General features: G+C 49.6%; 2 long non-coding RNA genes across 5 annotated transcripts in view; one reads left to right on the top strand and one right to left on the bottom strand.

Moving 5' to 3' along the window:
• LOC141581243 (uncharacterized) lies at nt 1-15002 on the top strand. 3 transcript variants are annotated; one of them, XR_012513755.1, is made up of 5 exons: nt 1-88; nt 8299-8490; nt 9354-9500; nt 13959-14033; nt 14417-14996. It is a non-coding gene; the product is annotated as an uncharacterized LOC141581243 (long non-coding RNA). The 3 variants fall into 3 exon arrangements; XR_012513753.1 differs by having other exon boundaries at nt 9354-14033; nt 14417-15002; XR_012513754.1 differs by having other exon boundaries at nt 13959-15002.
• The window catches only part of LOC141581245 (uncharacterized), a 13559-nt gene continuing 2513 nt past the window's right edge, over nt 14132-25177 (bottom strand). For both annotated transcript variants that reach the window (XR_012513756.1, XR_012513757.1), the window contains exons 2-4: nt 19482-19642; nt 19138-19176; nt 14132-14460 (exon numbers count right to left, since the gene is read on the bottom strand). This is a non-coding gene — a long non-coding RNA (uncharacterized LOC141581245). The remainder of the gene's footprint in view (nt 14461-19137; nt 19177-19481; nt 19643-25177) is intronic.

The following is a 25177-nucleotide window of genomic DNA, read 5'->3' on the forward strand; positions in this document are numbered from 1 at the left end:
TAGAGACCATTAGAGCCTGAGTCACGCTCCCCAGGCGACTTGGACCTAGAACTGCCCAGAGCAGGACCACAGCCGGTGGACAGTCCAGGTAAGAAACATATGCCGGGGGACTGGGTAACTTGACACAGACACACTTAATACACCGGTGAATACAATAGACTCTGGTTGAAGAAGGATATGGAGTTGAAGAATAAGTTTTTTAAAGAGGTTCTAGATAGGCCAGGTGCGGTGGCTCATGCCTGTAATCCCAGCACTTTAGGAGGCCGAGGCAGGTGGATCACTTGAGGTCAGGAGTTTGAGACCAGCCTGGCCAACATGGTGAAACCCCCACCTCTATTAAAAATACAAAAATTAGCCAGGGGTGGTGGCAGGTGCCTGTAATCCCAATGACTTGGGAGGCTGAGGCAGGAGAATTGCTTGAATCTGTGAGGTGGGGGGTTGCAGTGAGCTGAGATGGCGCCACTGCACTCCAGCCTGGGTTACAGAGTGAGACTCCATCTCAAATAAATAAATAAATAAATAAATAAATAAATAAATAAATAGGCTCTAGCTCAGGCGTCCCCAAACTACAGCCCGTGGGCCGCATGCGGCCCCCTGAGGCCATTTATCCAGCTTCCCGCCGCACTTCAGGAAGGGGCACCTCTTTCATTGGTGGTCAGTGAGAGGAGCACAGTATGTGGCGGCCCTCCAATGGCCTGAGGGACAGTGAACTGGCCCCCTGTGTAAAAAGTTTGGGGACGCCTGCTCTAGCGTTTATTGGGGTCCTGATGGGAATGATGGAATATAGACGGTACGCTGTTGCAGGAGAGAGAGGGGCTAAGTGAAGGAGGGAAGTTCTTGAGTGAATGAGGGAGTACATTTTGCAGGATCCGTAGAGAGTAGTTCTTGGATGGGAACACTTGTTTTCTGGTCATTGAGGTGAGGGCAGAGAACAGCGATGCAGCAGAAGGAGAATCTGGCGGAGCAGGAGGCAAGGGCATCAGCTTGAGCGCATGAGGCGGGGTGGGAAAGCCTGTTTGGTTTGAAGCTTTCAGGAGAAAGCAAAAGAGCCCTAATGATGATGATGGGTCATGGGGAAATGAGTGTAAAACAGAAGGAATCACCTTTCAGAGCAGTGATGAGTCTCCGAATAAAGAGACTGGTTCTGCGCGGTGCATGGGACCCAGCAGCAGAAAACAGCCCTGCTCTGTCATGCATTTGGAGACATAGGCTGGTCACTTCTCCTCAAGGTCCTAGTTTCCTCTTCTGTCACACAGTGATGATGCTGTATAGTCAATGCTGTGCTTGCTGAGATCAGAGGCAAGAAAGTTGAGAACATGGTACAGTGATTGCCAAGTATAAGGTGCTTCATCGATGGCAACCACCATGGTCTGTGCTCATTGTAAATCACAAGATTCTCCCTTGAATCATAACTGGACAAAATCGCACAGGCTTTCCTCTCTAGTATGTTCCGGCTCATCACTGCAGAATCTTCCTCACTCACTGCAACAGTCTTTCGAACTGGTTGCCTTAGAGATTCTTGAGGACAAACAGCCCTCGGGGTCTTCTGGTGGTTGGGTGGGTGGTAGGGGAGGGAGGTAACTCTGAGTTGTTTCTGAGATTGTGGAGTATCAAAGTTCAGTAGAAATGTGAGCCATGCTGGGCGCGGTGGCTCAAACCTGTAATCTCAGCACTTTGGGAGGCCGAGGCGGGTGGATCACGAGGTCAAGAGATCGAGACCATCCTGGTCAACATGGTGAAACCCCATCTCTACTAAAAATACAAAAAATTAGCTGGGCATGGTGGCGCGTGCCTGTAATCCCAGCTACTCAGGAGGCTGAGGCAGGAGAATTGCCTGAACTCAGGATGTGGAGGCTGCGGTGACCCGAGATCGCGCCATTGCACTCCAGCCTGGGTAACAAGAGCGAAACTCTGTCTCAAAAAAAAAAAAAAAAAAAAAAAAAAAAAAGAAAGAAAGAAATGTGAACCACATACATAGTTTTAAAGTGTCAAGTAGGCACTTTAACAAGATGAAGAGAAACAAGTGAACTTCATTTTAATAAAATATCTAACCTAAACTTAAATAGCCAAATTATTATCCTTTTAACATGTATTCAGTATAAAAACTGTAGTGAGATGGTTCACAATATTTTTTTTCATACGAAGTCTTTGAAGTCTGCTGGGTGTTTTACCCCTACAGCCATCTCCAACTGGACTAGCCACATTTCAAGTGCTTAAAAGCCACATGTGGTGAGTGACTAGTATATTAGACAGCACTTCTGTACCAGTAGCATGGCAGGGCAGAGGCAGAAAGAGACATTTGCTGGAATTTGACAGCCTGGGCTGTTGGGTGACTTTAAACAATTAACTGAAATGCTCTAAGCCTCACTTTCCTCATCTGCAAAATGGGTACCATAAAGAAAGTAAAACTTAATGTTAATCAGTGCAGACTGCATGTCAATCACGGGCTCATGCTTTCTGGTTTTAACCCATTTCACCCTCATAGTAACACATTTGAGGGAGGCTGCTGCAGGCATTAAAAGAGAAGACCAGCTCTTGGCAAGAGCCCGACATTCACTTTGCATACCTGACCTAATAAAATGTCATACCCAGTACATATTGGGACTACGATTCGTATCACGGTCTTCTTCATCCCCAAGAGTGCTGAGCCCATCCAGCGAATGGAGAAGCACCTCCCATCCCTCTGGCCAAGGTAACCCCAGAGGCAAGAGTGAAAACAGAATCTGTTGTTCTGATTTCTTCTAGCAAAGACTCCACTGGACGTAACACTTTCTTACACATTGTTTATTATCACTTATCACAAAAAAAAAAAGCCTTTGCGTCCCCCAATCTGGGGAGAATAAACAGATCTGAGTTTATTATTGATTTCGGACCTCAGCCTCGGGTGGTCAGAGGTGGGAAATGAGAGGAAGAAGCTGTCGTCTGCATCCTTGTTTGCCTGAAATGGGCCTGAATGATGCCCGTGATTATTAGTCCTGAATTATCAGTAGTGAGTGATACCCATCATTCCGGCATAACGATTAGTAGTGCCTACTTCCATTCTGAAAAGTGTCCTGCTGTGAAAAATAAATTATGTCATCATCCTAGGTAAATGAAGGAGGAGGGAGAAGTGTGAAAGAGTGTGGCTTAAATCAGACAAGATATACAAAAAGATACTTTATATAAAGCCCTCAGCCTTTATTGGTCAACAAATGAGTAAAAATATAAAGTTATTTAGATGTCAGCTGAAGACCCCTCATCCCTTGAGATCTACCTGATTGCCTAATCTTTTGTATCATAAATTTTGAGAAAGAGATTGTCCTCTCCGCAAGGCAGGGCCCCCGGTGCCCATGTTTTCACCTCTGACTCTAAGTCTTGCTTCAACTGAATCAGTCCAATTCACACCATGTCTGGTGGTTGCTGCCCTGAATGAAATTAACCCAGAGAGGAACTCAGACATTTCCCTCCATTTCCTGAAAAGCTACCTTAAAAGGTATTTAAATGTGGAACACATTTTTTTTTTTTTTTTTTTTTTTTTTTTTTTTTTTTTTTAGACGGAGTTTCGCTCTTGTTACCCAGGCTGGAGTGCAATGGCGCGATCTCGGCTCACCGCAACCTCCATCTCCTGGGTTCCGGCAATTCTCCCGCCTCAGCCTCCTGAGTAGCTGGGATTATAGGCACGCGCCACCATGCCCAGCTAATTTTTTGTATTTTTAGTAGAGACGGGGTTTCACCATGTTGACCGGGATGGTCTCGATCTCTTGACCTCGTGATCCACCCGCCTCGGCCTCTCAAAGTGCTGGGATTACAGGCTTGAGCCACCGCGCCCGGCAAATGTGGAACACATTTTACAGAAGCTTGGCAGTGTGGGAATATGCAACTGGCTAGCAATTGACAAACATGACACTTCCAGCTGAACTTGAGACACCCTTTTAAAAGTCCATTCTCCCTCTTATCTCCTCACTTCCAGATTTCTGCTTTTTTTCTTTTTTAACAATCCAGAGTAATTTAGCCATCTTTCCTTTGACTCTCTCTCTCTCTTTTTTTTTTTTTTTGAGACGAAGTCCCTCTCTGTTGCCCAGGCTGGAGTGCAATGTCATGATCTCAGCTCACTGCATCCTGCACCTCCCAAGTTCAAGTGATTCTCCTGCCCTGAGGCAAGAGACTGATCCCTTGGGTAGCTGGGATTACAGGCATGTGCCATAATTTTTGCATTATGACATGGCTATGTCATAATGCATTATGACACGGCCACCTTCAACCTCTTCATGGTCAAATGCCTGGCTAATTTTTGCATTTTCAGTAGAGATGAGGTTTGCCATGGTGGCCAGGCTGGTCTCGAACTCCTGATCTCAAGTGATACACCCACCTCGGCGTCCCAAAGTGCTGGGATGACAGACGTGAGCCACCGCACCCGGCCGACTCTGACTCTTTATCCGTCAGGTCTCCTTTCCCAACTAAAGTCATTTATTGGTGACAGCATCCACCTTAAGAAGATTTCTGGTGCCTGCTCTTGCAGCAATCATTTAGTTGCCATTATAGACACTGTCATTTTATTATAAACAAGAAACAGAGGAGAAAAGGAGAGAGAATCAACAGAAAGAAGAGAGGAAGGAGAAGCCTGGCGGGTCCAGAGTCCATCTACAGCAGCACCTGTCTTTGGGTGAGGGGCTGGGCGATGAAGGCTGATTTCATTCCAGTGCAAGGGGAGATTCCTGAGTTTTGATGACATGATGTGGTCCTTGGGAATCTAGCTCTTCTCTGGACTCCCATGATGGTTTTCTCTGCACAACTCCCATGAAGCTCTGTAAGCCTTGCTCATCAGCATCCAATGCATGTATTTAATCTATGCCACTGACCCCAGAGCTTCCAGAGGGCATTGTGTGATCCTTGCCTTCTCCTTGCCAACAAAAGGCTTCAATAACTGATGGTTTAACTAAACCTTTTGCTTCTGTACCTCATTTATAATTACCCATGATGCTTGCAAATCCGGGAAACCCCTTAGGTCACCAGCTCCATGAAGTCAGCTGAGTTCTTCTTCCTGTGTTGACAGATGGAGAAATTGAGACCCAGAAGGAGGGTACAGTAAAATAGGAACCTGCTACAAAGTTAGAGGGCACAGCCTTCATGCAAGACCACCCTTGCTTCTGATACCAGATGCAAATTTGCAGAATCCCCAGGACACCCTCAGGTTGGATCGTTTGCTAGAAAGAGTCACAGAGAGAAAACGGAGCAGAGGATTTGAGCAGAGAAGTGAGAGATGATGAAGTCCCAGATTATGTTTCATTTCCTCTAAGGTCTAGATGTACTGTCTGCAGTTGAACTTCCTTTAAATTCCCTTGTGTTCTGCCAGCCAGGAGGTTTAACTTAAGCCAGCTTGACTGAGTTTCTACAACTCACAACTCAACTATCCATTTCTAATGTATCCATAATAAATGTCAGGATGAATCAACCACAGGGTGGTTCCTGTGACTTGAGGCTGAGCAAGAGAATGGGGGAGAGACCTGGCTTGTGGGGGATGGGTATTACCCTTAGGGCCACTTACTGGGGGAGCTCCTAGTCTTGCATGAACCAGCAAACAGAGGAGAGACAATGGCCTGTGATTCGGTCAAAGAACGAGAATAAATGATAGCCCCTGTCTTCTCTCAGATCTTAGCAATATCCAGCTTACCCCTGAATGGCGCCTCTATGGGGAAAAAAAAATCCTTCTTTGAGAATTTAGACACTGACCATCCTATCAAGTTGACTGGATTGGAATCCAGACCTCATCTCTTATAAGCTCTGTGATCTGGGGGAAATCAGTTACTTTTTCTGTGTCAGTAATGGTCCTCTCAAGAAAAAGGTAGCACACTAAAATGATTTAGTTAAAGAGAGCTGGAGACCCAGGAATGCTGGTGGTGAGTCCCAGTCCTAGTGTGAAGAGCTGAGAATCAGGAGAGAAGTCCAAAGGCTGGCAGCCTTGAGACTCAGAAAGAGCTAATGTTTTAATTTTATGTCCAAAAGCAGGAAACAAAACAAAACAAAACAAACAAACAAAAATCTCACGTCCCAGCTTAAAGGTTGTCAGGCAGGAGGAATTCCTTTTATTCATAGGAGGGCTGGCCTTTCTGTTCTATTTAGGCCTTCAACGGATTGCATGTGGCTCACCCACGATAGAGAGGGTAAGCTGTGTTACTAAATCTATCCATTTAAATGTTAATATTGGGTTGGGTGTGGTGGTTCACACCTGTAATCTCAGCACTTTGGGAGGCTGAGGCAGGCAGATTACCTGAGGTCAGAAGTTCGAGATCAGCCTGGCCAACATGGTGAAACTCCATCTTTACTAAAAATACAAAAATTAGCTGGGCATGGGGTTGTGCACCTGTAATCTCAGCTATTCAGGAGGCTAAGTCAAGAGAATCATTTGAACTTGGGAGGCAGAGGTTGCAGTGAGCCAAGATTGCGCCATTGCACTCCAGCCTGGGTGACAGAGCAAGACTCCATCTCAAAAACATAAAACCTAAAAAATAAAATAAAAACTCGTACTGGATTTTGCAAGAAATAGCAAGTCACCCTGAAGTTATAATTGTATGGCATTTACAATAAAGAGAATTGTAGATTATATTATTATTCTTTGAAAACTGTGTGGTACGTATCTTTATAAAATTTTTTGTAAACATATGTGTTTATACACAGACATACATTTTTCCCCTTGGAGAGCCAGTTGTTAAACATTTATCAGCACATCACCATGTAGAAAGCACACATTCTTTGGATCCTGTAACAGTCGTGTTCAGATCCCGGTCGTTACTACTTGTGTGACCTCAGACAGTAATTTCCCTCTTTGTTTTTTTGTTTTTGTTTTTGAGATGGAGTTTTGCTCTTGTTGCCCAGACTGGAGTGCAATGGAGTGATCTTGGCTCAACGCAACCTCTGCCTCCCATGTGCAAGTGATTCTCCTGCCTCAGCCTTCCAAGTAGCTGGGACTACAGGAACGTGCCACCATGCCTGGTTAATTTTTTGTATTTTTGGTAGAGATGGGGTTTCTCTATGTTGGTCAGGCTGGTCTCGAACTCCCAACCTCAGGTGATCCACCCGCCTCAGCCTCCCAAAGTGCTGAGATTACAGGCATGAGCCACCGCGCCCAGCCCATGTCCCTTTCTGAATGTCAATTTTCTCTGTAACATGGGAGCAGTAATAGCTACCTGAGGGAGGCTTTTGGTTGGAGCTCATGAAGACGAGACGGGAAGCACAGACCTGAGCATCTGCATCATGGCTGGCCAGGCACGGTGGCTCACACCTGTAACCCGAGCACTTGAGGCCAAAGCAGGCGGAGTTCCAACCAAAGCTCAGGAGTTCCAGACCAGCCTGGGCAACATGGAGAAACAGTGTCTCTACCAAAAAAAAAAAAAAAAAAAAAAAAATCGGCCAGGCTTTGTGGCGTATACGTGTAGTCCCAGCTACTCAGGAGGCTTAGGCAGGAGGACTGAGGCTGAGCCTGGAAGGTCGAGGCTGCAGTGAGTTGTGATCGTGCCAAAGAACTCTAGCCTGGGTGGTAAGAGCAAGACCCTGTCTCAAAATAAAATAAAATAAAAACATATATCTATCACGGCCACCATCAACATAAAGACCATTTCCACTTGCTGGAGACAGGGTTGCTTAGTGTCTGTCTTCTGCAATCACACTGACGTGACACTTCCTGCATGACCCACCCTACCCCGTCCTCCCCGCTTGCACCTCCCTTTTTGTCAAGCAGCAGCTGTAAGGGATCATTTAGTAGGTATTACCCTGAAGTCCCTGCACCTGGGGTTAGGGGCGAGCAAACACTCTCCAGTGATCTGCTGTGATCCCAGGCACCTTAGAAGAGCACGCAGGGTCCCTGCGAGCTTCTCTGGGGCACAGAGGGCAGCTTGATCATCACGCGCTCACATGTGTCCTGCGCAGGGCTGGCATGTTAGTTGGCTAGGGTGCTGTAACTCATTACCACAAACCAAGTGGCTTCAAACCACAGAAACATTATGTCACAGTACTGGAAGCCAGAAGTCTGAAATCAAAGCGTTGGCAGGGTTGGCTGCTTTTGGAGGCTCTGGGGGAGAGTCCCTTCCACGCCTCTGTCCTAGCTCCCGGTGGCAGCTGCCATCCTTGCCATTCCTCGGTGTTAGGGATGGAATTTTGTCGTCTCCACACCCTCCATTCCGACGTTGAAGTCCCAACCCCCAGCCCCTCAGAACGTGTCCTTATTTGGATACTGGATCACGGCAGATGTAATTATTTAAGTTAAGGTGAGGTCATACTGGACTAGGGTGGAGCCATAATCCAATATGACTGGTGTCCTTACAGAAAGGGGAAATCTGGACGCAGACGCACACACAGGAAGAACACGATGTGATGAGGAGGTCAGAGGTTGCGGTGATGCTTCCACGAGCCAAGGAATGCTTCTCAGCAAATCACCAAAGATCGTCAGTGTGGTGCACCAGAAGCAGCCAAGCATGGTGGATCATGCCTGTAATCTCAGCACTCTGGGAGGCTAAGGTAGGAGGACTGCTTGAGCCCAGGATTTGGCGGCCAGGCTGGGCAACATAGCAAGACCCCGTCATCACAGAATATTAAAAAGTGAGCAGGGTGTGGTGGTGCACACCTATGGTCCCAGCTACTAGGGAGGCTGAAGCAGGAGGATCACTTGAGGCCGGGAGTTCCAGGTTGCAGTGAGCTGTGATCACACCATTGTACTCCAGCCCGGGTGACAGACCAAGACCCTGTCTAAAAAATAAAAATTAAAAAATAAGCCTAACCTGGTGAGATGTCTCTCACCCACAGTCCCAGCTACTTGGGAGGCTGAGGTGGGAGGATTGCTTGAGCCCACAAGTTCAAGACTAGCCTGGCAATGTGGTGAGACTTCGTCTCTACAATTTTTTTTTTTGAGACAGAGTTTCACTCTTGTTGCCCAGGCTGGAGTGCAGTGGCACAATCTCGGCTCACTGCAGCCTCCGCCTCCCGGGTTCAAGTGACTCTCCGGCCTCAGCCTCCCGAGTAGCTGTGTTACAGGCGTGCACCACCATGCCTGCCTAATTTTGTATTTGTAGTAGAGACAGGGTTTCTCCTTGTTAGTCAGACTGGTCTTGAACTCCCGACCTCAGGTGATCTGCCTGCCTTGGCCTCCCAAAGTGCTGAAATTACAGGTGTGAGTCACTGCGCCCAGCCCAATTTTTTTTTTTTTTTTAATTAGCTGAGCATGGTGACCTGTGGCTGTAGTCCCAGCCAGTTGGGAGGCTGAGACGGGAGGCTGGCTAAAGCCTGAGAGGCAGAGGTTGCAATGAGCTGATTGTGCCTGGGTCAGCTCACTGGCTCAGAGGCTAATGGGCAGTGAGCTGACTGTACTCCATCTTGGGCGGCAGAGAAAGAGCCTGTCTCAAAGAAAGAAGGAAGAATCACCAGAAGCTAGGCGAAAGGCTAGAAGACATTCTGCCTCACAACCCTCGGAGGAAACGAAGCCTGCTGGAACATCCTGATCTTGGACTTTTAGCTTCCAAAACTTTGAGACAGTAAGTGTCTGTTGTTGAGTCCCCTGAGTTTGTCACAGTCAGCCCTTGTTATGTGTGGTTTCCACAGGTAAGGATTCAACCAATCACAATTAGAAAACATTTGAAAAAAGCAGTAAAAAAAATTAATACAAATTTTAGTAATACACTGTAACAACTGCATATCATGTACACTGTATTAGGTATCTTAAGCTAGATATGATTTAAAGTATATGGGAGCAGTTTGGGAGGCTGAGGCAGTCCGATTACTTGAGGTCAGGAGTTTGAAACCAGCCTGGCCAACATGGCAAAACCCTGTCTCTACTAAACATACAAAAAATAGCCAGGCTTGATGGCGGCTGCCTGTAATTCCAGTTACTCAGGAGGCTGAGGCAGGAGAATCACTTGAACCCAAGATGTGGAGCTGAAATCCTGCTGCTTCGCTTCAGCCTGGGCGACAGAGTGAAACTCTGTCTCAAAAAATCACAAATAAATAAGTATAAAGTTATGGGAGCATGTTCATAGATTATGTGCAAATACTACACCATTTTATGTAAGTGTCTTGAACAAATGTACATTTTAGTATCCACAGGGTCTGGGAAGCAATCCCCAGAGAATACTGAGGGAGATCTGTACTTTTTTTTTTTTAAAAACTAGTACACTTGGTCAGTGATACATCACTGCAATCTCCACCTCTGTCTTTGCATCACTTTCTTTTCCTTTTAGAGATAGGGTCTCCCTCTGTTGCCCAGGCTGGAATGCAGTGGTACAATCATAGCTCACTGCGGCCTCAATCTCCTGGGCTCAAGTGATCCTCCTACCTCAGCCTCCCAAGCAACTGGAACTGTAAGCGTACACCACCACATCCAGCCAATTTTTAATTTTTTTTTTTTCGACAATGTCTCACTGTGTTGCCAGGCTGGTCTCGAAACCCCTGGGGCTCAAGCAATACTCCCACCTCAGCCTCCCAAAGTGCTGGGATTATAGGAGTGAGACACCACATTCAGTCTTATTATTTCACTTTGGGAGGCATGTTTTACCCGTAATCAGATGGTTCTCAAACTGTATGTAAGAATTACGTGGGGCATTTGTTTAAATCATTTCCATAGCCCTGAGCTCAGAAAGTTGGAATAAACAGCAGTGGAGACCAGTAATTGCTGTGTTTACCAGATGCACACAGGTAATGTGGATGCTTTGGGGTCCACGGACCAGTTTTGCAAACACCTGAATATACAATGACAAGAGCCGATGGTGGAGGGTGTGTCTCGTGTGCTTTGTGGTACTTCCTTGGACTCTCTCTTATCTCTCAACATCTGGAAAATGGAAATTATCCCAAGGACCAGAAGGGTGTTGGCCAGGATGGTAGCAGGCTTGAAAAGCCAGATCTCATCTCAAAATCCTTAACTCCATGACATCTTCAGAAGCTCTTAAAACCCTTTATCCAAATAAGGTCACATTCATAGGCTCTGCAGGTTAGGACTTAGATGTATATTTTGGGGGCCACCTGCCAACCCATTCCATGTGGATTGAAGGGTACTGAGGGACAGATGTACTTTGTTATTACAGAAGCCTTAGAAAATGAATACACCTGGCTTGTGGGTTCACCACTCCAGTCTCTGCCCCCATCTTCACATCACCTGCTTCTCCGTGTTTTTTGTCTATCTCCCTCTGCCTCACTCTTATAAGGGTTTGGGGCTCAGTTTAAATCTAGGACATACTCATCTTGAAGTTCTTAATTTTATGAAATTTGCAAAACCCCTCTTTTCAAATAAGGTTGCGGTCACAGGTTCTGGGGGTTAGAACATCCCCATATGTAACCGTCTCATGTAATATATAGACGGGAAAGCACGACCATGTCATTTCCTCTTCATCTTACAGCATTCACGGGGAATGACAACATTGTGGTTTTGAGCCTCCGGACTGCGGGTGTCTGCAGGCTTGGTCACAGAAAGGGGCCGCCGGATGCCTGCAGCTCTGACTCTATCTGGAGCCCGCAGGCGCGCCCCTTCGGTGACACACCCTCTGTGCTGGCTGCTCACCAGGCTGTTCGGAGCTTTCTGCTATGTCCTGGGGAAGAAGGTCTATTCACCCCATGCTGGGGGTCCAGGGATTAAGTGGATGCCAAACAGAGTTCCACCCACCTGCATCAACAGGGGTATGGGTTCTCCTTGTCTGCAGGTGGCCTAGGGGGAGGGGGAGGCTCAGAGCCAGGAGGTGGCTTTTGCAAGGCTGCCCGCCTTGGAATCCAGGGGTGTCTGATGGCAGAGTGTGGGCTCCTCCCAGCTCCAGCGTGGCTTACTCCTCAGAGAGGTGGGGTATCCAGAGAGGGTGAGGGGGTGGGGTGTCCAGGGAAGGATCCCCCTGTTGTCCCCTGAGTTAGTCCTGGAGACCTTCAGCCTCCGCTCTTTCAGGAATGTCTAAACTCACCTCATATTCCAGGGTGCCAGACAGACTCTCTCTTAATCTTAAGGGCTATCCTATGAAGGACAAATTGAGATAGTCCCATTTTACAGATGAAAAAAGAGAGGCTCCCAGGAATGAAATGGCTCCATGCCAGGAAGAGGCAACTAACTGAGATGCAATAAGTATTTGGGTCCCCTTCACTTCATTGCTGAGATCCTAATCCCCAAGGAGATGATATTAGAAGTGGGCATGTTTAGGGGGTGATTAGGTTATGAGCCCTCATGCATGGGAGTGGTGCTTTTGCATGACAAGTCCAAGAGAGAGACCCCTGCCCTTACCACCATGTGGGGTCACAGCAATTCAATTTATGAATCAGAAAAAGCGGTCTCAGCAGCCACCAAATCTGCCAGTACCCAGGTCCTGGACTTCCCAACCTCTGAAGTGTGAGAAATAAAATTTCTGTTGTTTATAAACTACCCAGCTTAGGGTAATTGTTACAGCAGACAGAAGGGACTAGGACAATAAGAAATATGTATTTGGGGCCGGGTGCAGTGACTCACGCCTGGAATCCCAGCACTTTGGGAGGCTGAGGCAGGCGGGGATCAGCCTGGCCAACATGGTGAAACCCTGTCTCTTCTAAAAATACAAAAATTAGCTGGGTGTGGTGCCACAATACTGCAATCCCGGCTACTTGGGAGGCTGAGGCAAGGGAATCACTTGAACCTGGGAGGTGAAGGTTGCAGTGAGCCAGGATTGTGCCACTGCATTCCAGCCTGGATGACACAGTAAAAACATAATAAATAAATAAATAAATATTTGGGCCAGGTGAGGCAGCTTACACCTGTAATTCCAGCACTTTGGGAGGTCTAGGTGGAAGAATCACTTGAGGCTAGGAGTTTGAGACCAGCCTGGGCAATATAGTGAGCTCCTGTCTCTACAAAAAATCCAATAAAATTAGCTGGGCATAGTGGCACAGCCTGTATTTCCAGCAACTCAGGAGGCTAAGGTGGGAGGATTGCTTGAAACTACGAGGTTGAGGCTGCAGTGAACAGTGACCAAACCCCACTGCATTCCAGCCTGGGCAATAGAGTGAGACCTTGTCTAAAAAATATAAATATATATTTGTTTCTTTCCCCGATTTCTGGCATGGGCTCCTAAAATTCTTGTAACTTCCTGAGTAAGGAGGTGAGAAGAGCATATTTTGTTGTTCATAATTAGCCCCTATCAGCCATACCTGAGTTTGTACTAATGAGACGGGTCTGGGCGGATGGTTGCCAGAGAGGTGAACCCTGTAATTCCAGTGGAATTTTTAGCCTCATGCCCCAAATTCCAAGAGGGGAGAGGAGCTGGAGATTGACTAATCACCAGCGGTCAATGATTTAATCAATCATGCTGTAAAATAAAAATAAAATCCTAAGGCCGTCCCTTCGCTCCCTCACCACCGCCACCCACCCCTGACTCAACAGGACCCTTTGTTGGCCCAAGGAATCCCAGTGAAACCTTAAAATCTGAGCTCTTGGCCGTGACTTGAAGGCAGGTGGTACACGCCTTATTATACCCCTTCCCTTTTGGAATTTAGGAATGACAGCAGACAGCATTATAGTTAAAATAGAGGTCGTAAGATGGAAAAAACAGCCTTCGTGGTGATAAGATACCAAATTACAGGCCGGGCGTGGTGGCTCAAGCCTGAAATCCCAGCACTTTGGGAGGCCTAGGCGGGTGGATCACGAGGTTGAGAGATAGAGACCATCCTGGTCAACATGGTGAAACCCCGTCTCTACTAAAAATGCAAAAAATTAGCTGGGCATGGTGGCACGTGCCTGTAATCCCAGCTACTCAGGAGGCTGAGGCAGGAGAATTGCCTGAACCCAGGAGGCGGAGGTTGCGGTGAGCCGAGATCGCGCCATTGCACTCCAGCCTGGGTAACAAGAGTGAAACTCCGTCTCAAAAAAAAAAAAAAAAAAAAAAAAAAAAAAAGATACAAAATTACATACAAGACCTAAGGCAGGTGTTAAGTCACATCTATGGGCCATCAATCTTGCTATACAGCATCTTTATCGTAAATCATTCATTTTGCAGACTCCGGGTTTTAAGCAGAGTCTTACTCCTTCAACCAACTGCAAATGAAAGAATCCCTGGATCCATCCATAACCTGTAAGCCCACCCCTCTTCGAGATAGCCCGCCTTTTCAGGCCAAACCAATAAGTGTCTTCCATGTATTGATTTATGACTTTCTCCCTAAAACGCATCAAACCAAACTTTTTTTCTTTTTAATTTTACTTTAAGTTCTGCGATACGCGTGCAGAATGTGCAGGTTTGTTATATAGGTACACATGTGCCATGGTGGTTTGCTGCACCGTCATCTGGGTTTTGAGCCCTGCATGCATTAGGTATTTGCCCTAATGCTCTCCCTCCCTTTATCCCCCACCTTCCCACAGGCCCTGGTGTGCCATGTTCCCCTCCCTGTGTCCATATGTTCTCATCGTTCAACTCCCACTTCTGAGTGAGAACACGCGGTGTTTGGTTTTCTGTTCCAGTGTTAGTGTGCTGAGAATGATGGCTTCCAGCGTCATCCAGGTCCCTGCAAAGGACACGAACTCATCATTTTTTATGGCTGCAGCATCAAACCAAACAATCTGACCAACCCTGGGCACACCACAGTCACTCAAATTGTCCCAGAATAAACTTTAAAATATTTTACAGGGGCCAGGTGTGGTGCTTATGCCAAAAATCCCAGCACTTTGGGAAGCTGAGGCGGGAGGATCACTTGAGCCCAGAAGTTTGAGACCATCCTGGGTAACCTAGGGAGACCCTGTCTCTACAAAAAGTTAAAAAATTTGCTGGGTGTGGGGGCACACACCTGAAATCCCAGCCACTGAAGAAACTGAGGTGGGAGGATCACCTGAACCCAGAAGGTCGAGGCTGCAGTGAGCCATGATGGTGCCATTGCACCCAGAGTGAGATCTTGACTCCAATAAATAAATAAATAAAGTGCTTTATAGAGTCTGGTTTTTCTGTTAACCATGCCCAGATAGGCTGGGCGGGGTGGCTCATGCCTGTAATCCCAGCACTTTGGGAGGCCGAGGCTGGCAGATCACCCCAGGTCCGGAGTTCGAGACCAGCCTGACCAACATAGAGAAATCCCATCTCTACTGAAAATACAAAATTAGCTGGGTGTGGTGGTGCATACCTGTAATCCCAGCTACTGGGGAGGCTGAGGCAGGGGAATTGCTTGAACCTGGGAGGCCGAGGGTGTGCTGAGCCGAAGATCAAGCCATTGCACTCCAGCCTGGGCCACAAGAGCAAAACTCCATCTCAAAAAAACCCCAAAAAACCAAACCAAAACAAAAATGCCCATGTAAAGGAACATCCACAAAAACCCTAAACAATGGGGTCTGGAGAGGTCCCAGCTTTGTGAAGGCATCTGCATGGCACCATCACAGAGACAGAATCTCCTGCACTCGGAGCCCTTCTGGACCCCACCTCATGTTCTCCCTCATCTCTAACCTTTATAATACTCTTTCTAATAAACTGAGAAATGAGCTGGGTGTGGTGGGGGGGGGGCAGGTGCCTGTAATCCCAGCTGCTAGGGAGGCTGAGGCAGGAGAATTGCTTACACCTGAGAGGTGAAGGTTGCAGTGAGCCAAGATTATGCCAGTGCACTCCAGCCTGGGTGACACAGTGAAACTGTGTCTCAAAAGTTACACAGAAGTAAAGTGCTCCTTGAGTTCTGTGAGCTGTGATGGCAAATTACTGAATGTCAGGAGCAGGTGGGACCTCTGATTTGTAGCCAAGTCAGGCAGAAATGTGGGTACCTGTGGTCCCAGTGCCTGTGACTGGCAGGTGAAGTGGGGGGCACTCCCGTGGGGCTGAGCCCTCCACCTGCGGGGGCTGCGCTAACCGCAGGGAGTTTGTGTCAGAACTGAAGTGAATCGTGACACATGCAGCTGCTGTCCAGAGAGGTGGGGAGTTGATGTTGGTGAGAAGGAAGCCTTCCATCTTTAGTGTCAGACATGTTAGGAGTGGAAAAACAGGGTTTTATTTTCTTTAGTTTTTTGTTTTTCTTTTTTTCTTTTTTTGAGATGAAGTTTTGCGGCATGATCTCAGCTCACTACAACCTCTGCCTCCTGAGTTCAAGCCATTCTCCTGCCCCAGCCTCTGGAGTAGCTGGGATTACAGGCGTGCGCCACCACGCCTGGCTAATTTTGTAGTTTTAGTAGAGGCGGGGTTTCTGCATGTTGGTCAGGCTGGCCTCAAACTTCTGATCTCAGGTGATCTGCCCACCTCCGCCTCCCAAAGTGCTGGGATTACAGGCGTGAGCCACCGTGCTCGGCCCTACGTGTTTTTTTTGAGACACAGTTTCACTCTGTCACCCAGGCTGGAGTGCTTTGGCATCATCTTGGCTCACTCACTGCAACCTTCACCTCTCAGGTATAAGCAATTCTCCTGCCTCAGCCTCCTTAGTGGCTGGGATTACAGGCACCTGCCCCCTACCACGCCCGGCTAATTTTTGTGTTTTTGGTAGAGACGGGATTTCACCATGTTGGCCAGGCTGGCCTCCAACTCCTGACCTCACATGATCTGCCTGCCTCGGCCTCCCAAAGTGCTGGGATTACAGGCATGAGCCATCGTGCCTGGTCTGGGATTTTCTTTCAAATCCACTCCTCCCCGGCGGCCCCAGAAGTCCAGGCCACCAGCCCAGGGCCCTGGATTCCCACCTGTAGATCTGTTTTCTGAATCAGATTGCCGTGTTTGTTCTATGGAGACTCTTCTGCCCTGACTGTGGTGGAGGCCGATGCAGGAGGCAAGTTGGACAAGGGGAAGTTGCGGAGGGCGGGGTTAAGCCGTGGAGCTAAGCCACAAGTGTGAAAGGAAGCTGGGCTTGGGAAAATTTTCTGTCCGTGCTCAGAATACAAAGGATGGAGCTGAGAATCCAGGGGCCCAGGCCTCATCTTGAGCCCACAGGATGCCAGGCCCCCAGCCCCACCTCCCTGAGACCCAGGAGTCCGGGACCAGCTCCTCCTCCCTCAGACCCCAGAGTCTAGGCCCCCAGCCCCTCCTCCCTCAGACCTGGGAGTCCAGGTCCAGCCCCTCCTCCCTCAGACCCAGGAGTCCAGGACTAGACCCTCTCTCGAGACCCAGGAGTCCAGGACCCCAGCCCCTCCTCCCACAGACCCCAGAGTCTAGGCCCCAGCCCCTCCTCCCTCAGACCCAGAAATCAAGGCTCTCAGATCTTAGTCTAAGCTCACAGCTCCTTCCTCCTCCCTCGGTGATGGACAGGGTATAGTCTAGTGCGTTGATGCCTAATGCCTGATTTCGGTTACGTGGTCGTGCTGCCTGTGTGCTGTATTGCTTGTCCCAGTAAAGTACTCTTCTTGTGCCTCAGTTTCCCTATCTGGAAAATGAATCTGCTCCTCTCTTGCTTTCCTGGAGAGGATAGACAGCTTTTACAAAAGGAAGCCTCTCCCTCCCTCTCCCTCTGGCTCTTGCAGCCTCTGTTTCTCTCCAGGGAAAGGGGCAGGAGAGACGGTGGATGCTGGGGTAGAAAGTGCCTTCGACAGGAGACAGGCAGGCGGGGCTGTCCCCTCCAGTTCTTCCTCTCCCTCCTCCCAGCTCTAGAAGCCGTACAGTTTCCCCCAGAGGCGCTGGCTGGAGGCAGAAGGTGGAGGTACAGTCATCCTTGCTGGCCGCGCTCCCTCCCTCCCTCCCTCCCAGGATTTCAGCAGAATCATGGGAGCCTAGGTGTTTCCCAGAACGCGCGTGTCCAGTCTAACTCTCGCCCCCCCCCACCCAGGGCTCTGAGTTCCTGGAAGTCCAGAGCCAGCCTCTTTCCAGACTTAGGGTCTTTGCTGACCCTGGAGTCTTTTTGGTCTGAGGTCCCACCTCCTGGGACTGGCCACTCTCCCAGGACTGGCCACTCTGAGTGGTGTCCATAGAATTATCATGTAGGGATGGGGTGGGGGTCCCCGCTGCTGGACTCTCTCTCCACAACTTCTCTCCTCCCCCCTTCCCTATCCTTCCCTGTCTCTCTCCCTCCCCCTCCTTCTGTTTCCCTCCCTCCTCCTCTCCCTCTCTCTGTCCTCCTTCTTCCCTTATCTCTTCTTCCCTCATTCCTTCCTCTCTGTCCCGCCCCCCCCCCCCCAGACAGAGTCGCTTTGTTGCTTAGGCTGGAGTGGAGTGGCACAATCTTGGCTCACTGCAAACTCCACCTCTGGGGTTCAAGTGATTCTCCCGCGTCAGTCTTGTGAGTAGCTGCGACTACAGGCATGCCTCACCGCATTGAGCTAATTTTTGCATTTTAGTAGAGACGGGGTTTCACCATGTTGGCCAGGCTAGTCTCGAACCCCTGACCTCATGATCCACCCAACCCCAGGCTCCCAAAGTGCTGGGCTTACAGGCGTGAGCCACCATCCCTGACTGCTCACCTTTTTTCTTTCCCTTCTCCATCTGCCAATCTGACTTCCTCTCCTGACCCCACACATTTGTTCAACACATATTTGTTGAGCACCTACCAGGTACTAGAAAAAGGTCCAAGGCCGGGCGCGTTGGCTCACGCCTGTAATCCCAGCACTTTGGGAGGCCGAGGCGGGTGGATCACGAGGTCAAGAGATCAAGACCATCCTGGTCAACATGGTGAAACTCCGTCTCTACTAAAAATACAAAAAAAATTAGCTGGGCATGGTGGCACGTGCCTGTAATCCCAGCTACTCAGGAGGCTGAGGCAGGAGAATTGCCTGAGCCCAGGAGGCGGAGGTTGCGGTGAGCCGAGATGGCGCCATTGCACTCCAGCCTGGGTAACAAGAGCGAAACTCCGTCTCAAAAAAAAAAAAAAGAAAGAAAAGAAAAAGGTCCATAGGAACGAGCCATGAACAAGCCAGAGAAAGACAGCGTCTGTGCAGAGCCTGCCTTCCAACCAGGAAGATACACACTGCACAAAAAGATGGCCGGATACAGTGGCTCACGCCTGTAATCCCAGCACTTTGGGAGGACGAGGAGGGCAGATCATGAGGTCAAGAGATTGAGACCATCCTGGCGAACATGGGGAAATCCCGTCTCTACTAAAATAAAAAAAAAATGGAAAAATTAGCTGGGCGTGGTGGCACCTGCCCGTAGTCCCAGCTACTTGAGAGGCAGAGGCAGGAGAATTGTGTGAACCTGGGAGGTGGAGGTTGCAGTGGGCCGAGATCACAGCACTGCCTTCCAGCCTGGCAAGACTCTTGTCTTAAAAAAAAAAAAAAAAGAGAGAGACTAAACATACCTTATGCAAGTTATGCATTACGTAGGACGGGGATCCGTGCTACGGGGAAAAATAAGAGGAAAAAGCAGAGGAGAGTGAAGGGGGTCTGGAATCCAGGGCTAGGGCAGGTTTCGCTACTCAGTAGATGGTCGCAGAAGCCCCCTTCCGTCCTTCCTCCCTCTCCCTCCCTCCCTTTCTCCTCTGGCTCTCAGTATCTAGATCCCCCCAGTGCATTTCCCTTCTCCACCCAGGACACCTAGCAAAGAAACCATCTACCTGGATTCAAGCATTTAATAAAACAAGGACTTCTTCCGGTTGCTGCCCAGAGACCCCCTGCCCGCACCGGTTCCTCGGAAGGTACCTACCTGTGACAGGGCGCGCAGAGAAGCAACTGTCGTCAGCACTAGCTGAGGTCAGGGGCTTGGCGAGTTAGCCCACGCTGTCTGTGTCCATCTCCCAGTCTTCTTGCTCCTGGCTCCCGGGATCCTGCACCTCTGCCCGACCTCACTCACACTTCCTCTCCAGCCTGGAAAAGCCCCAGGGATCTCTGCTGCAACCCCACTACCCAGCAACTCATCCTGGCCCACAGCCCCCCGTTTCTTCATCCAGTTCGTTCCGTACTCAGACCCAGAGCTGATCCTGTCCCTCCCCTGCTCACAGGCCTTCCACGGCTCCCCAGTGCCACCAGCCTCTGATTCCTGCATTCCAAACCCGACATGTTGCATGCTTTAAATAGCTTGATTTAGCCATCTCACAATGTATATATATATATATATATATATATATATATATAGAACAAACGTCACATTGTACACCATTAATATGTATAATTGTTAGTTAAATTTTTTTTTTTGAAATGGGAGTCTGGAGTGCAGTGGAGTGATCGTGGCTCACTGCAAGCTCCGCCTCCAGGGTTCAAGCGACTCTCCTGCCTCAGCCTCCCGAGTAGCTGGGATTACAGGTGCATGTCACCACACCTGGCTAATTTTTGCATTTTTAGTAGACACAAGGGTTCTCCATGTGGGCCAGGCTGGTCTCGAACTCCTGACCTTAAGTGATCTGCCTGCCTTGGCCTCCTAAAGTACTGGGATTAGAGGCATGAGCCACTGTGCCTGGTCAAAAAAAAAAATTTTTTTTTTAAATTAGGCACCCTGCAATCCCCCACCTCGTTTCAACCTGTGTGCTTCACAGCATCAATCCACTCTTACTTTTTTGACTGGCCACACCATTTCTTGACTTGGAGGCCCCTTTTTTTTTGCCTCACCTTCCATCCCACCCTGGCCACGGCTAACTCCTCATCAGCCAGCATCACCTCCTCCAAGAAGTCCTCCCTGACTCTTGGGCTGGGTGGGTGCCTCCTTGCACTGTTTCATGGCCCTCTGTTTATACAGCTGTCTTCTCGACCAGACTGGCATCTCCCCAAGGGCAGGGCCCAGGGCTGAGTCAACTCTGTGTGCCCGGCATCGCCCAGCCCAGCCCCATCCACCAGGGCTCACGAGATGACCCCAAAATGAATGAATGTTCTCGCCTCTGCCCTTTCTTCATTTTTTCTTACCTCTCCCACCCTACGCTCCTTCTGTCCAGGTGTTCTGTAAGCTGTACCCTGAGGTTTCCTGACGATGGCTGAAATGTTCGGGGGGCCACTGTGGACCCAGGGCAGGGACTGGAGCTCAGCCACCACGGGAGAGATGACTGTTAGTGAGGGGTGCGGGCCCCTGTCTGTCCCTCCACCAGCAGCCCAGCCTCGGGTGGGAGAGCCCAGCTTCACTGCTCCCTGTCCTTCAGCACTTGTCTTGGCTGCTTCCAGCCTTGGTCATCTCTTCTTGCAAGAAATTCTGGGGGCTGGACATGTAGGTCCAAGGTAGAAGAAAGCTGAGAGTTGAGACTTTGGGGTCTGAGGGAGGAGGGGCTCTGAGCCTGGACTCCTGGGTCTGAGGGAGGAGGGGCTGGGGGCCTGGACTCCTGGGTCTGAGGGAGGAGGGGCTGGGGGCCTGGACTCCTGGGTCTTGAAGGAGGGAACCTTTGGGGATTAAAGGCCTGGCTCTCCTTCCTCATCCACACTCTGGTTTTAGAAACATCTGGTTTTATACAGCTGCTCCACCCGGGCAGGGCGGGGTGGGGGCTGGGCAGCCAAATGCCTGGCTTCTGGGCGGAGCCTGTACTGCCCCCTCCCACTGGGCAGAGGACTCACCCTCCCCTTCTGCTCTGGGCTGGCCTCAGATCATCTGAGGTTCCATCATCCTGACACAGCCAGACACCAGGCGGCCTGGCTCCCAGCAACAGCGTCAGACACAGCCCTGGTTGGTGGGCGGGGTGTTCGGGCTCCTTGGGAATGTCCCTTCTCCCTGACAGCCAGGCCCAGGCAAGAGGCTTGGCCCGGGGCTGCCTCCTCGGGAAAACCCAGGGTGTGAGGACTTGGGATCTGGCAGGGGAGAACTCCAGGACATGCTGGAAGAGATGGAGCAGCGGGGAGAGGCGAAGATGTAGAAACAGAAACGGAGAGAAACAGTGAATGAAAGAGAGAGAGAGAGAGAAGGGGGGGGGAGAGAGAGGGAGAGAGAGAGAGAGCGCCTCACAAAGGTAGGCACGGTGGCTCACGCCTGTAATCCCAGCATTTTGAAAGGCCAAAACAGGCGGATCACTTGACGTGTGAAGTTCAAGACCAGCCTGGCCAACATGGTGAAATCCCATCTCTACTAAAAATACAAACAATTAGGTGGGTGTGGTGGTGCACGCCTGTAGTTACAGCTTCTTGGGAGGAGGAGGCAGGAGCATCACTGGAACCCGGGAGGCAAAGGTTGCAGTGAGCCAAGATCTCGCCACTGCAATCCAGCCTGGGTGACAGAGCAAGACTCTGTCTTGAGAAAAATAAAAAAAAAGAAAAGAAAAAGAAAAAGAAAAGAGACGGGGATGCAGAGAGACTAAGAGAAGATGATAGAGACAGAGATAGAGAGGGAGATAGAAGGAGAAGGAGAGACAGAAAGAGAGACACACACATGGACACGGGCGAGTCAGGGAGAGGAGAGAGCCACGGAAGAAGAAAGTCAGGGCCACGTCAGAGATGCAGAGGGGCAGACATACTCCTAGGTCAAAACAGAGAGAGAGTGGTTGCGGGGTGGGGGGGACGAGGAGGAGAAACAGACAGGAATACACAGAGGCGGAGCCTCAGACAGCCGAGAAACAGACAGGGACGTAGAAAGAAAATGACAGAGACTCGGGGAGAGACAGAGACGAGGAGTGAGAAGGACAGAGGAATTTCTCCCCGCTGCTCCACGTCAGCCTGTCCAGGAGCTGGCTCCCGCCAGACACCAAAGGTCGTCAGAGTCACAGGCAGGGAGAAATATAACAAGGTAGTGACAAGGCAGAAGGTTATACATCCACGTTCACAGTAAGGGGCAGAGAGAAGAACAGAATTAGATGCAGAGGGCTTTTTAAAGATTCATGGAAAGAAGGGTGTGGAAACAGACATTCATCACGGATCTTCTGGTCCAAGGGGCGGAGGCCCGGGCACCCCAGGTCCCACATCTCTTTCCTGCCCTTACTCTGACTCAGTTTCCCTGACGGGTGAGAGCACTGACAGACCCCGGCTGGCTCCCCGAGGGCAGCTGACCGTGACCGACAACTCTCTGAGTTCATCCCCGAGTCCCCAGGGATACAAACCCAGGCGCCCCAGCCCTCCGCCACAGACCCTGGTGCAAACACGCAGACCCACGTCAGGCACTGAACGGACAGACGTTCACTCACAGCTCCGGTTCCAGGCAGCCGTGGCTCAGGCCAGCGCACACACAGGCACACCCACAGCACACACGTGTGTGTGTGTTGCATTCCGTCTACCAGTTGCTGAGACATGTCCCTGGGGGCCCAGCCCAGAGATGGATCCTGGGGACAGCAGGGGCGGCTGGGGGGAGAGGCAGGGTGGGGGTGGCTGGGAAAGGTGAGAAAGGGGAGGTGGGGAGAGCTTTAAAGGAAGAAGAGAAAGAAATGAGGGTGAGAGGAGGAAGGAGAAGTGAAGAGAAAGAAAGGGATGGAGAGAAAGACAGAAACCTGGAGAAAAGGGGTAATGGGAAGACGGATGAAGTTACCAAGGAAGAGATGAGCGGAAATCGTGGTTGCAGGGAAAGAAAGGGATGGAGGGAGATACAGGGATAGGGCATGAAGGGGCTGAGGGGACCCCCAAATGCAAGCCAGGGGGAAGAGGAAAATCAGGGGAGACAAGGGACAAGAGAGGGGAGGAAGAGGGAAGGAATAGAGGAGAGAGGCCGGGAGAGGAGGGGAGTGATGGCAGAGAGGACTAGAGGAGGGGCACGGGGAGACATGGGGGGCCAGGGAAGGGAGGCCCGCCTGGCTGAGGGGGGTGGGAGTCATAGCGGGAAGCGGGTGGAGCTGCCCGGCTGGGCCGTGACCTCAGAGCCCCTGGCCCAGCTTAGCCTGACGTCAGCGCTGGCTCCCGCCCCCGCCTGCGCTGGTCTTCAAATGACCCCCCTCCAGCTCTCTGGCCACAGAGAGGCTGGGAGAGCAAGCCGGAGAGAAGAGAGAGCCTGGTCAGACCCACTGCGATGAGACAGGTGTGTGTGTGTGTGTGTGTGTGTGTGTGTGCGCGTGTGTGCGCGCGCCATATGTGTGACCACCATGTGTTAGGGAACTGTGTGTGTGTGAATCCATGTGCGTATCAGTGACCACATGTGTGTGGGGGACAGTGAGCATGTGAGGCTGAGTGTGCAGGTTTCCATCTCCGGTATACCCTGCCGTGGGTGGGTGACCGTCACGAGTACGTGTAGGTGAGACGTGACGTGTCCGTATTTCTGTACCTGTGTATCTTGCTATAAATCCGGGTATGTCTGTGTTCCCCAGGAGGCAGAGAGAAAGAGCAAGTGAAAGAGACTGAGTGAGAGAGCTGGATTTGCCTGTGGCACATGGGAATGGATTTCTGTTTCGTGTGCTCAATAGCTACTAAGTTGAACCAAATGAAATTGCTGACACTGAGCTGCTCTCAGCTTGTGAGAATGGCAGTTTCATCTGGCTCAGTATCAGCTTGACAGTCAGCTGCTATTTCTGTTGCAGTCTTCCCTGTGCACCCCATTGCCCCAGACTCTCAGGTGGGTCTCTGTGTGTTTGTGGCCACGAAAGCATCTCTTCCTGGTGTGCTTTTTCCTACTGAGGGGTGTGTGTCTACAGGTTCACCTGTGTGGCTGTCGGTGGAGGTCGTGGGATCACTGTGTTTGGCCTGAGTGGGTGTCTGGGGCCGTCCCGTAGAACACGAATATTTTCATTCTGTGTTATCGCTCATCATGTGTGAGTTCACGTGTGGGGGTGTGTGTCTACACGTGTGTTCATCTGTGTTTCTGGGATCACAACCTTCTGGGTCCCCAGCATGAATTGCGCTGCCCTCGGGGAACTGAGGCAGGGCCGTGTTTGAGGCAAAGGGAGAGAGAAAGAGGAATCAGGAAGAAAAGAATAAGGTTTAATGTTGAGAGCTTAAATACTCTGTCTCAGCTTTGTCCTGTAGAAACATAACAAAATCTACACTATCTAATTTAAAATTCTCTTCTAGCCACATTTGAAAAAACAAAAACAAAATTATGAAATTAATATTAATAATGTATTTTTATTAAGCCCAGTGTGTCAGGGGCCAGCACATTTTTTTTTTTTTTTGGTAAAGGGCCCAATATTAAATATTCGAGGCTTTTGGGGGCCATCTGGTCTCTTTTGAAAGTACTTAACTTTGATGTTGTAAATGTGGAATCAGCCGCAGACCATGTATAAACGAATGAATGTGGTTGTGTGCAAATAAAACTTTATTTAAGGACACTGAAATCTGAATTTCATATTTTTCATGTTCCACAAACATTCTTCTTTTGGCTTTTAAAAACCATCTAAAAACATTAAAAAAAATTTCTTAGGTTGCAGGCAGTAGCAGGTCTTAGCATGCTGACCCCTGCTGTGTATAAGATATGATCATTTCAATACGTAATCAATATATGTGAATGAGATATTTCACTTTCTTTTCCCCAGACTTGGGCTTCAAAATCCAGTGTGTTTTTATGGCACTTCTCACTTCGAT

This window comes from Saimiri boliviensis, chromosome 14 (assembly GCF_048565385.1).
Source record: "Saimiri boliviensis isolate mSaiBol1 chromosome 14, mSaiBol1.pri, whole genome shotgun sequence".
Classification (NCBI taxonomy): Eukaryota; Metazoa; Chordata; class Mammalia; order Primates; family Cebidae; genus Saimiri; species Saimiri boliviensis.